General features: G+C 51.7%; 1 pseudogene; it reads left to right on the forward strand.

Moving 5' to 3' along the window:
- The window catches only part of LOC135533559 (receptor tyrosine-protein kinase erbB-4-like), a 15487-nt pseudogene extending 6572 nt beyond the window's left edge, over positions 1-8915 (forward strand).
- The last annotated feature ends 619 nt before the right edge of the window (positions 8916-9534 follow it).

Here is a 9534-nt window from a genome sequence, read left to right on the forward strand (position 1 = left end):
TCTCTCTCTCTCTCTCTCTCTCTCTCTCTCTCTCTCTCTCTCTCTCTCTCTGTCTCTCTCTGTCTCTCTCTCTCTCTCTAACACTATCTACTGTACATTGTCTCAGGCCAGCCAATGACTGAATGGTATTTCATGTTATTCTAAGATTCAGGGTGAATCTGTTATTTGGTATCAGCAGTCACCATGGTGACCAGTGACCACTATTCCTCTGGGACTCAAATGTACACAACGTACTAAAAGCCTTTTAGTGGGCCTGAATGAGCAGTACACAGATAGCAACAGGGCACCTTAGCATTCAGAGGTCGTTGTTACTACACATTACCTTACTATCTGAATCAAACATGTTCTTTTATGACAAGCTGTGTCTTCTTTCTTCCAGGCTGGATGATAGACGCAGACAGCAGGCCCAAGTTTAAGGAGCTGGCTGCAGAGTTGTGTAGGATGGCCCGGGACCCCCAGAGATACCTGGTCATCCAGGTACGGCTCAGCCCTGCTCTCTCTCTCTGTCTGGTCTGCTGGTGGATGAGACACAAGGCAGTCCAGTCCTGAGAAATGCATGAAAATCCTGTTTAGGAGTATTGCAGTTCGCTGAACTTAAATATTTACATTTTACTTTGCATATCTGCGTACTCTGGTTTAATGCACATGTCCACAACAGTCCCAAGATATTGTAAAAATCAGGATCATGTTGAGCAAGTAGACAGTTGAGGCATACTCTGCCTGAACTTGATCAATTCCAAATCAAATCAAAACAAATTGTATTTTTCACATCCGCTAAACACCTTACAGTGAAATGCTTACTTACAAGCCCTTAACTAACAATGCAGTTTTAAGATAAATAATTGTTAAGTAAAAATAGATAAGTAAAAAATGTGATAAAAATTACAATGAATTAAAGAGCAGCAGTAAAATAACAGTAGCGAGGCTCTGTACAGGGGGTACAGCGTCAATGTGCGTGGGAACAGGTTAGTCGAGGTAGTTGAGGTAATATGTACATGTAGGTAGAGTTAAAGTGACTATGCATAGATAATAAACAGAGAGTAGCAGCAGCGTAAAAGAGATGGGATGGGGGGGGGACAAGGTGGGGGGGGGGACAATGCAGATAGTCTGGGTAGACATTTGATTAACTGTTCAGGGGTAGAAGCTGATCAGACCCTTTTTTTCAATGTTTGCCTAAAACGACATACCCAAATGGGGTGGGGTGGGTGTGGGGCCAGAACCAACTGGGGTTCAAACTTTAGAACCCAGTTCCGACATTTTAATATAAAAATTGATTTGATCAAACAAAACTACGCTACATTTTATCTCTGGGACCCTCAGGATGACAAAACAGAGCAAGATTACTGAATGTAAGTACATTATTTACCTTCAGAGGTGAATGTATCAAACCAGTTGCCGTGATGAAAGTGTTTTGTTGTTGTGTCCTCTCCTCAAACAACATGGACGTGTTTTCACTGTGCTTCTACGCCTGCATTGCTTGCTGTTTGGGGTTTTACATTTGGCTGGGTTTCTGTACAGCACTTTGAGATATCAGCTGATGTACGAAGGGCTATATAAATACATTTGATTTGATTTGATTTAATAGCTACTGTAAACTGGAAAGTGCATTTAGATGAAAATAATCTCAGCTTTCTGCCCATATAAGACATGTCCTGGGAGATGTTCTTGTTACTTATAACGTCATGCTCATGACATTAGCATACGTTAGCGCCACCGTCCCAAATGTGGTGTTGCGCAGCAAAACATTTCGCTACGCTGTGCTCTGCTGAACACAACCCAGTAGACAGTAATATGATGTTGTGTATCTGTGTTTCTTAACTCAGGGGGATGACCGTATGAAGCTGCCCAGCCCCAACGACAGTAAGTTCTTCCAGAGCCTGTTGGATGAGGAGGATGTGGAGGACTTTATGGATGCTGAGGAGTACCTGGTTCCCCATCACTTTAACATGCCTCCACTATCATACACAGCCAGGCTCCGCGACTCCAACAGGGTAGGTAGAAGCACACATTTGTGCACACACACACACACACACACACACACACACACACACACACACACACACACACACACACACACACACACGCACAGAAACACCCCCACACATGCACAGAAACACCCCCCCCCCACACATGCACAGAAACACCCCTCCCCACACAAGCACACACACACACACACACACTCAAATTAACAACTACACACACATACTATCCACAACAACTAAATTGTGATGTAATTCCTCCTCTCTTTTCCTCAATGTCCTATCAGCCTCAGAAAGTATCAAACCCTACCTCCACTTCCATCTGATTTCCATTCATCTAGACAGCCCTTCTCTCTTTCTCTGTCCCAGTGTATCTCCTCCAGTTCTTTCTCTCTCTCTGGTCCCAGTCTGCCTCCTCCAGTTCTTCCCAATGTATCTCCTCCAGTTCTTCTCTCTCTCTGTCCCAGTCTGCCTCCTCCAGTTCTTCTCTCTCTCTCTGTCCCAGTCTGTCCCAGTCTGTTCTCCTCCAATTCTTCTCTCTCTCTCTGTCCCAGTCTGTCCTCCTCCAGTTCTTCTCTCTCTCTCTCTGTTCTTCTCAGTCCTCAGTCTCTCCTCCAGTTATTATCTCTCTGTCCCAGTCAGTATCTCCTCCAGTTCTTCCCTCTCTCTGTCCCAGTCTGCCTCCTCCAGTTCTTCTCTCTCTCTGTCCCTCCTCCAGTTCTTCTCTCTCTGTCCCAGTGTATCTCCTCCAGTTCTTATCTCTCTCTGTCCCAGTCTGCCTAGTCTCCTCCAGTTATTATCTCTCTGTCCCAGTGTATCTCCTCCAGTTCTTTCTCTCTCTCTGTCCCAGTGTATCTCCTCCAGTTCTTCTCTCTCTCTCTGTCCCAGTGTATCTCCTCCAGTTCTTCTCCCAGTCTCTCTGTCCCAGTCTGCCTCCTCCAGTTCTTCTCTTCTCTCTCTGTCCCTCCCTCCTCCAGTTCTTCTCTCTCTGTCCCTCCTCCAGTTCTTCTCTCTCTCTCTGTCCCAGTATATCTCCTCCAGTTATTATCTCTCTCTGTCCCAGTGTATCTCCTCCAGTTCTTCTCTCTCTCTCTGTCCCAGTGTATCTCCTCCAGTTCTCCCCTCTCTCTCTGTCCCAGTCTGCCTCCTCCAGTTCTTCTCTCTCTCTCTGTCCCAGTCTGCCTCCTCCAGTTCTTCTCTCTCTCTGTCTCAGTGTATCTCCTCCAGTTCTTCTCTCTCTCTCGGTCCCAGTCTGCCTCCTCCAGTTATTATCTTTCTCTCTGTCCCAGTCTGCCTCCTCCAGTTCCAGTCTTCTCTCTCTGTCCCTCCTCCAGTTCTTCTCTCTCTCTCTGTCTCAGTTCTTCTCTCCTCCAGTTCTTCTCTTCTCTCTCTGTCCCTCCTCCAGTTCTTCTCTCTCTGTCCCAGTCTGCCTCCTCCAGTTATTATCTCTCTCTCTGTCCCAGTCTGCCTCCTCCAGTTCTTCTCTCTCTCTGTCTCAGTGTATCTCCTCCAGTTCTTCTCTCTCTCTCTGTCCCTCCTCCAGTTATTATCTCGCTCTCTGTCCCAGTCTGCCTCCTCCAGTTCTTCTCTCTCTCTCTGTCCCAGTGTATCTCCTCCAGTTCTTCTCTCTCTCTCTGTCCCTCCTCCAGTTATTATCTCTCTCTCTGTCTCAGTGTATCTCCTCCAGTTCTTCTCTCTCTCTCTGTCCCTCCTCCAGTTATCTCTCTCTCTGTCTCAGTGTATCTCTCTCTCCAGTTCTTCCAGTTCTTCTCTCTGTCCCTCCTCCAGTTATTATCTCTCTCTGTCCCAGTCTGCCTCCTCCAGTTATTATCTCTCTCTCTGTCCCAGTCTGCCTCCTCCAGTTATTATCTCTCTCTCTGTCCCAGTCTGCCTCCTCCAGTTCTTCTCTCTCTCTCTCTGTCCCTCCAGTTCTTCTCTCTCCTCCAGTTCTTCTCTCTCTCTCTGTCCCAGTATATCTCCTCCAGTTCTTCTCTCTCTCTCTGTCCCTCCTCCAGTTATTATCTCTCTCTCTGTCTCAGTGTATCTCCTCCAGTTCTTCTCTCTCTCTCTGTCCCTCCTCCAGTTATTATCTCTCTCTCTGTCCCAGTCTGCCTCCTCCAGTTATTATCTCTCTCTCTGTCCCAGTCTGCCTCCTCCAGTTATTATCTCTCTCTCTGTCCCAGTCTGCCTCCTCCAGTTCTTCTCTCTCTCTCTGTCCCAGTATATCTCCTCCAGTTCTTCTCTCTCTCTCTCTGTCCCAGTCTGCCTTCTCCAGTTCTTCTCCATCTCTGTGTCCCAGTGTCACGCCCGACCCTGGCCTTTTAACCACCTGCTCTCCAGGCCTCCTTTTTCATTACGCCGGCCTCCGTGTGTAAATAGCAGCCTCTCCACTAAAGCGCCGCCACCGTTTGCTCAGAGACAATGAGTCCTGGGCTTGGCTATTTACTCTGTCGCTCGCCACCGCTCTGCCTCGACCATGATCCTGCATCTCATATTGACTGTGTGCCCATGTGCCCTCGTGCTGGCGGTCATGCCATGGCCCTGGGGGACCTGGACACAGGCACCCACACATCTGAAATGTCAAAGGTCAATATTCTGACTGAAACACATTTTCATTATGCAGTCAAACAGTCTAGGACTATGAATAGGACAGGGAGTCATGGAAGAAAATTGCAAAGTGAAAGAACTGGAACACTGGCTCCGCTGGCACAGTGAATAAAATAGACTAGCTAGGATGTGGCCCAAATGCCCCCCCTTGCCTATACAGTGCACTTCTTTTGAGTAGTGGTCAGAAGTAGTTCACTATAAATGGAATAGGGTGCCATTTGGGATAGAGTGTAATTCTGACTAATTTGCTTTTCTGATTGAACCTCACCGGAGGAGAGGATAATGGGGCCTTTTAAAAACTTGACGGAGGAGAGGGATGAATAGAGAGGTTGGGCTAGAGGAGGAGAGGAGAAGAGCTGATTGCAGAGCGATGGAGTGATGGAGAGAGGACAGAGGGAAAGAGTGGGTGGGAGTGAAAGAGAGGCCGGTCCCCAGGACCCCCCCCCCCTCTCCCTTTGTGGCTTCCCAGAAGGTGACTAATATTAGCAGTAAAACCTTGCGGGCAGGGGGATGGCTCTCTAGTAGAAACTCTGGCAAGCTGTCCCAGCTCTAATAGCTTGGAGCTATCCTGGAGAATATCAGGAAATATACTTGCCCTATAAGTCATGTAATATGTTTGTTGTTGTTATTGTTGTTGTTCATAGGGTTCAGGTGTTTAAATACAAACTCTGTTTTTTCCTCCTTCTTTCTTCGAGACCTTTGAACCAAAACTATACCCTGGAAAACAGCCGCAGAGACATTTGATTCACAACAACATGTTGGTTCATGGAGTCATTTGATTCACAACAACATGTTGGTTCATGGAGTCATTTGATTCACAACAACATGTTGGTTCATGGAGTCATTTGATTCACAACAACATGTTGGTTCATGGAGTCATTTGATTCACAACAACATGTTGGTTCATGGAGTCAAACGTTTTCTCTCATAACTCTGGTCCAGATTTGGTTTCAGAGTAACTATACAGGCCCTCTCTTGTAAGAGATGTTCATCTCCATGAGAATAATAAATGACATTAAATAAATGAAAAACATCCTTGATTTGTAAGAGCGGCTTTGTAATGAGTGTTAGTCCTCCTACATTGGAGTTAATGTTTTCCTCTCATGTTGTCTCCCCTCTTTCCCCAGAACCAGTTTGGGTACCGGGACGGTTCAGGCTCGACCCCTGAGGAGGGCCTGGCATTGGGAGGGTCCCCGTCTTGTGTCTCCTCTCCAGATCCTGCAGGCACGCAGGGGGCAGCCCTGGACACCCTAGAGGACCAGCGCTGCAATGGCACGCTGCTCAAGAAGAAGACCCAGATAAGGCCCGGGGCAGAGGACAACAACGGGCAGCGCTACAGTGCCGACCCTACCGTGTTCCTGGGGGACCGGGGTGTGGGGCCCCGGGGGACACGGACGAGGACGGCTACATGACCCCCATGAAGGATAAGACCTCGTCAGGTAGTTAGACCATCTGGGGCTGGCTTAGTCCTGAACTAAAAAACATGCACAATGAAGAATCTCCATTGGAATAGCTAGGCTTATCTGTGTCCAGGAAACCCAAGCCTAGAGCCTAGACAGATCTGGTGGGGGAGGAGTGGGGGAGTGGAGGATTGAATGAGTGGGGGGAGTGGAGGGGTAGAGGAGTGGGGGAGTGGAGGGGTAGAGGAGTGGGGGGGGGAGTGGAGGAGTGGAGGGGAGTAGGGGAATGGAGGGGGAGGAGTGGGAGGAGTGAGCACCAGAGTGGAGTAGGGGAATGGAGGAGTGGACGGGTGGAGGAGGAGTGGAGGAGTGGGGGAGTGGGGGAGTGGAGAAGTGGGGAGGAGTGGAGGGGTAGAGGGGGGGGAGTGGGGGAGTGGAGGGGTAGGAGTGGAGGGGTGAGGAGTGGGGGAGTGGAGGGGTGGGTGGAGGGGGAGGAGTGGAGGGGCGGTTGAGCACAGAGTGGAGTAGGGGAATGGAGGAGTGGACGGGTGGAGGAGTGGAGGAGTGGGGGGAGTGGGGAGTGGAGAAGTGGAGGGGGTGGAGGGGGAGGGGGTGGAGGAGGGGGGGGTGGTGAGGAGGGTGGGGGAGAGTGGAGTGGAGGGGAGAAGTGGAGGGTAGAGGAGTGGGGGAGGGAGGGAGGAGGGAGAAGTGGAGGGTGGAGTGGAGGGAGTGGGGGAGGGGGCGGTTGAGCACCAGAGTGGAGTAGGGGAATGGAGGAGTGGACGGGTGGAGGAGTGGGGGAGTGGAGGAGTGGAGGATGGGAGGGTGGAGTGGGGGAGTGGAGGGTGGAGAAGAGTGGGGGAGTGGAGGGGGAGGAGTGGGGGGAGTGAGAAGGGGAGGAGGGAGGGTAGAGGAGGAGTGGGGGGAGTGGAGGGAGGAGTAGGGAGTGGGGGAGTGGAGAAGTAGAGAAATGGGAGAGTGGAGAGAGGTGGAGGGAGGAGGAGGGGTGGAGGGGTTAGGGGAGTGGAGGGGGAGGGAGGGAGGGGAGGGGTGGAGGAGTGGAGGTGGAGGAGTGGAGGGGTGGAGGGGGAGAAGGAGGGAGGAGTGGAAGAGGTGGAGGGGTGGGAGGGGGAGGGGAGGAGGGAGTGGACGTGGTGGAGGAGTGGTGGGTGGAGAGGAGTGGAGGGGTAGAGGAGTGGGGACGGGTGGAGGAGTGGTGGAGTTGGAGGAGTGGAGGGGGTAGAGGAGTGGAGGGTGGAGGGGTAGAGGAGATTGGAGAAGTGGATGGGGTGGAGAAGTAGAGAAATGGGGGGAGTGGGTGGAGGAGTGGGGGGGAGTGGAGGGGGTGGAGAAGTGGAGAAGGGAGTGGAAGGGTGGAGGGGAGGAGGGAGGGGAGGGAGTGGAAGGGTGGGAGAGTGGGGGAGTGGAGGGGGAGGGAGGGGAGGAAGGGTGGGAGAGTGGGGGAGTGGAGGGGGAGGAGGAGTGGAAGGGGAGGAGTGGGAGAGTGGGGGGTGGAGTGGAGGGGAGGAGTGGAAGGGTGGGAGAGAGTGGGGGGAGTGGAGGGGGAGGAGTGGAAGGGTGGGAGAGTGGGGGAGTGGAGGGAGGAGTGGAGGAAGGGTGGGAGAGTGGGGGAGTGGAGGGGAGGAGTGGAAGGGTGGGAGAGTGGGGGGGAGTGGAGGGGAGGAGTGTCAAATAGATAGATTCCACCCCATACTATTATAGTGCCTGGCAGGCAGCAGTGCAGAACTGGAGCTGCTGGTTCACCTCAGGATGCTGAGAGAGGAGACTGACAAGGAAAGGCTTGGCAAGGTGGCCTTCAGACCTTGATATGGATCTGCTCACTGATCTTTGGTGAACTACCCTCTTCTCATTTTCTCTCTTTCTGACTTCTTTCAAGGTGGCTTCTCTCTCACACACTATTTATTGTTTTCTCTCCTTCTTTCTTTCTCTCTCTCTCTCTCTCTCTCTCTCTCTCTCTCTCTCTCTCTCTCTCTCTCTCTCTCTCTCTTTCTCTCTAGACTATCTGAAACCGATTGAGGAGAACCCATTCGTGGCGCGGCGCAAGAACGGCGAGGTCCACGCCCTGGACAACCCAGCCTACCACAGCACACCCAACAGCCAGCCCAAGGGGGGCGAAGACGAGTACATCAACGAGCCTCTCTACCTCAACACCTTCCACAACCCCGGAGACCTGGTCCTGAGAAAGAACGGTGGTCTCCCATCACAGAGTACAGCCTCGACTATCAGTATTGGCTCCTATCCCCAACTCACTGTCCAGACTGGCCTTCCTTACTACCCCGTCGTACCGACAGAGAGCTCCCCTTCTGGGCTGCAGGGAGGCTGCCATCACCCACTGCCGGGTCACCACATTCACAAGCTCCACAGTGTTGGTGTGAAACCTGGCCACTCGGCCCTATCTGGCAACTCACCACAACGAACCCACCTGGGCCTTCAGGGACACCAGTCCCACCTAATCCAGTGTGGTGGTGGGCCCTCTGCCACCCAGGTTTACCACCCTGAAAGGTCAACTGTCAAGAAAGGTCCCTCTCCATGTTGGTGCCCGAGGACCAGAGAAGTGTTATACCAGCCTACCAGGGGCACACCACCCACCCTGGCAGTGTACTGAAGCAGGGACAGGGGAACCAGGCGGGAGGCAAACCGGCAGGCAAGAAGCTCAAGGTGACCTTTGACAATCCAGAGTACTGGCAGCACAGCCTGCCACCCAAGCCGTTGAACAGCTTTACAAACCAGGCGGGCAGCACCCTTGAGGCGGGAACCACCAATGGCAAGTTGTTCTACAAACGGAACGGCTGCATCAGGCCGGAGGTGGCCGAAAACCCCGAGTACCTATCAGAGTTCTCATCCAATCTCAAGCCGGGCACAGTTCTGCCCCCTCCCCCATACCGACAGAGGAACACAGTGGTATAGAAGTGAGGTCCCAACCCACCTTCCTCCAGCTTCTTGACCAGCTAGTACCCAGCCTTTTCCGGTTCCTCTGTCCCTTCCTCAGTACCTCAAACAGTCACGAGAGCCTCCCCAAAACCCCTCCCCACGACATCCCACCATCCATCACCTGCGCTAACTAGCTAACTAGCTAGCGTTCTCCAGAGAAGGAGCTAGCAGACCCTACTCAGAGTGCCACCAACCAACACACTACCAGACTCCACCTCCTTATCTCCACTCTAGCCCCTCACTGGTACAGTAACAACAGTAAAACGTTTCTAGGTAAAGCTCTAGGTAACCTCTGACGCTGTATATAAGCTGGACTGGCAGCGGTGGTAGTGTTTGTGAAAGGAGCATGGAGGAACCACGCTATATGGAGATAGTATGACCATGTGCACTGTTCTCTACACAGACAGGGATGGTGTCAGGACTCTCGGGACGGTACGAGGGAACCACGATGAGGAACGCAGATGGAAAAGGTGAAGTGTGTCGAAAAAGTTATACAGAGCACAGTGTTTTACATGACTGTTGTTGCGACAAAATGAACTGCAGAGAGAGAGAGAGATGGAAAGACAACCAACCACTACTGTATGTTGAAATGTTCC

Source organism: Oncorhynchus masou, unplaced genomic scaffold (genome assembly GCF_036934945.1).
Source record: "Oncorhynchus masou masou isolate Uvic2021 unplaced genomic scaffold, UVic_Omas_1.1 unplaced_scaffold_2451, whole genome shotgun sequence".
NCBI classification, from domain to species: Eukaryota; Metazoa; Chordata; class Actinopteri; order Salmoniformes; family Salmonidae; genus Oncorhynchus; species Oncorhynchus masou.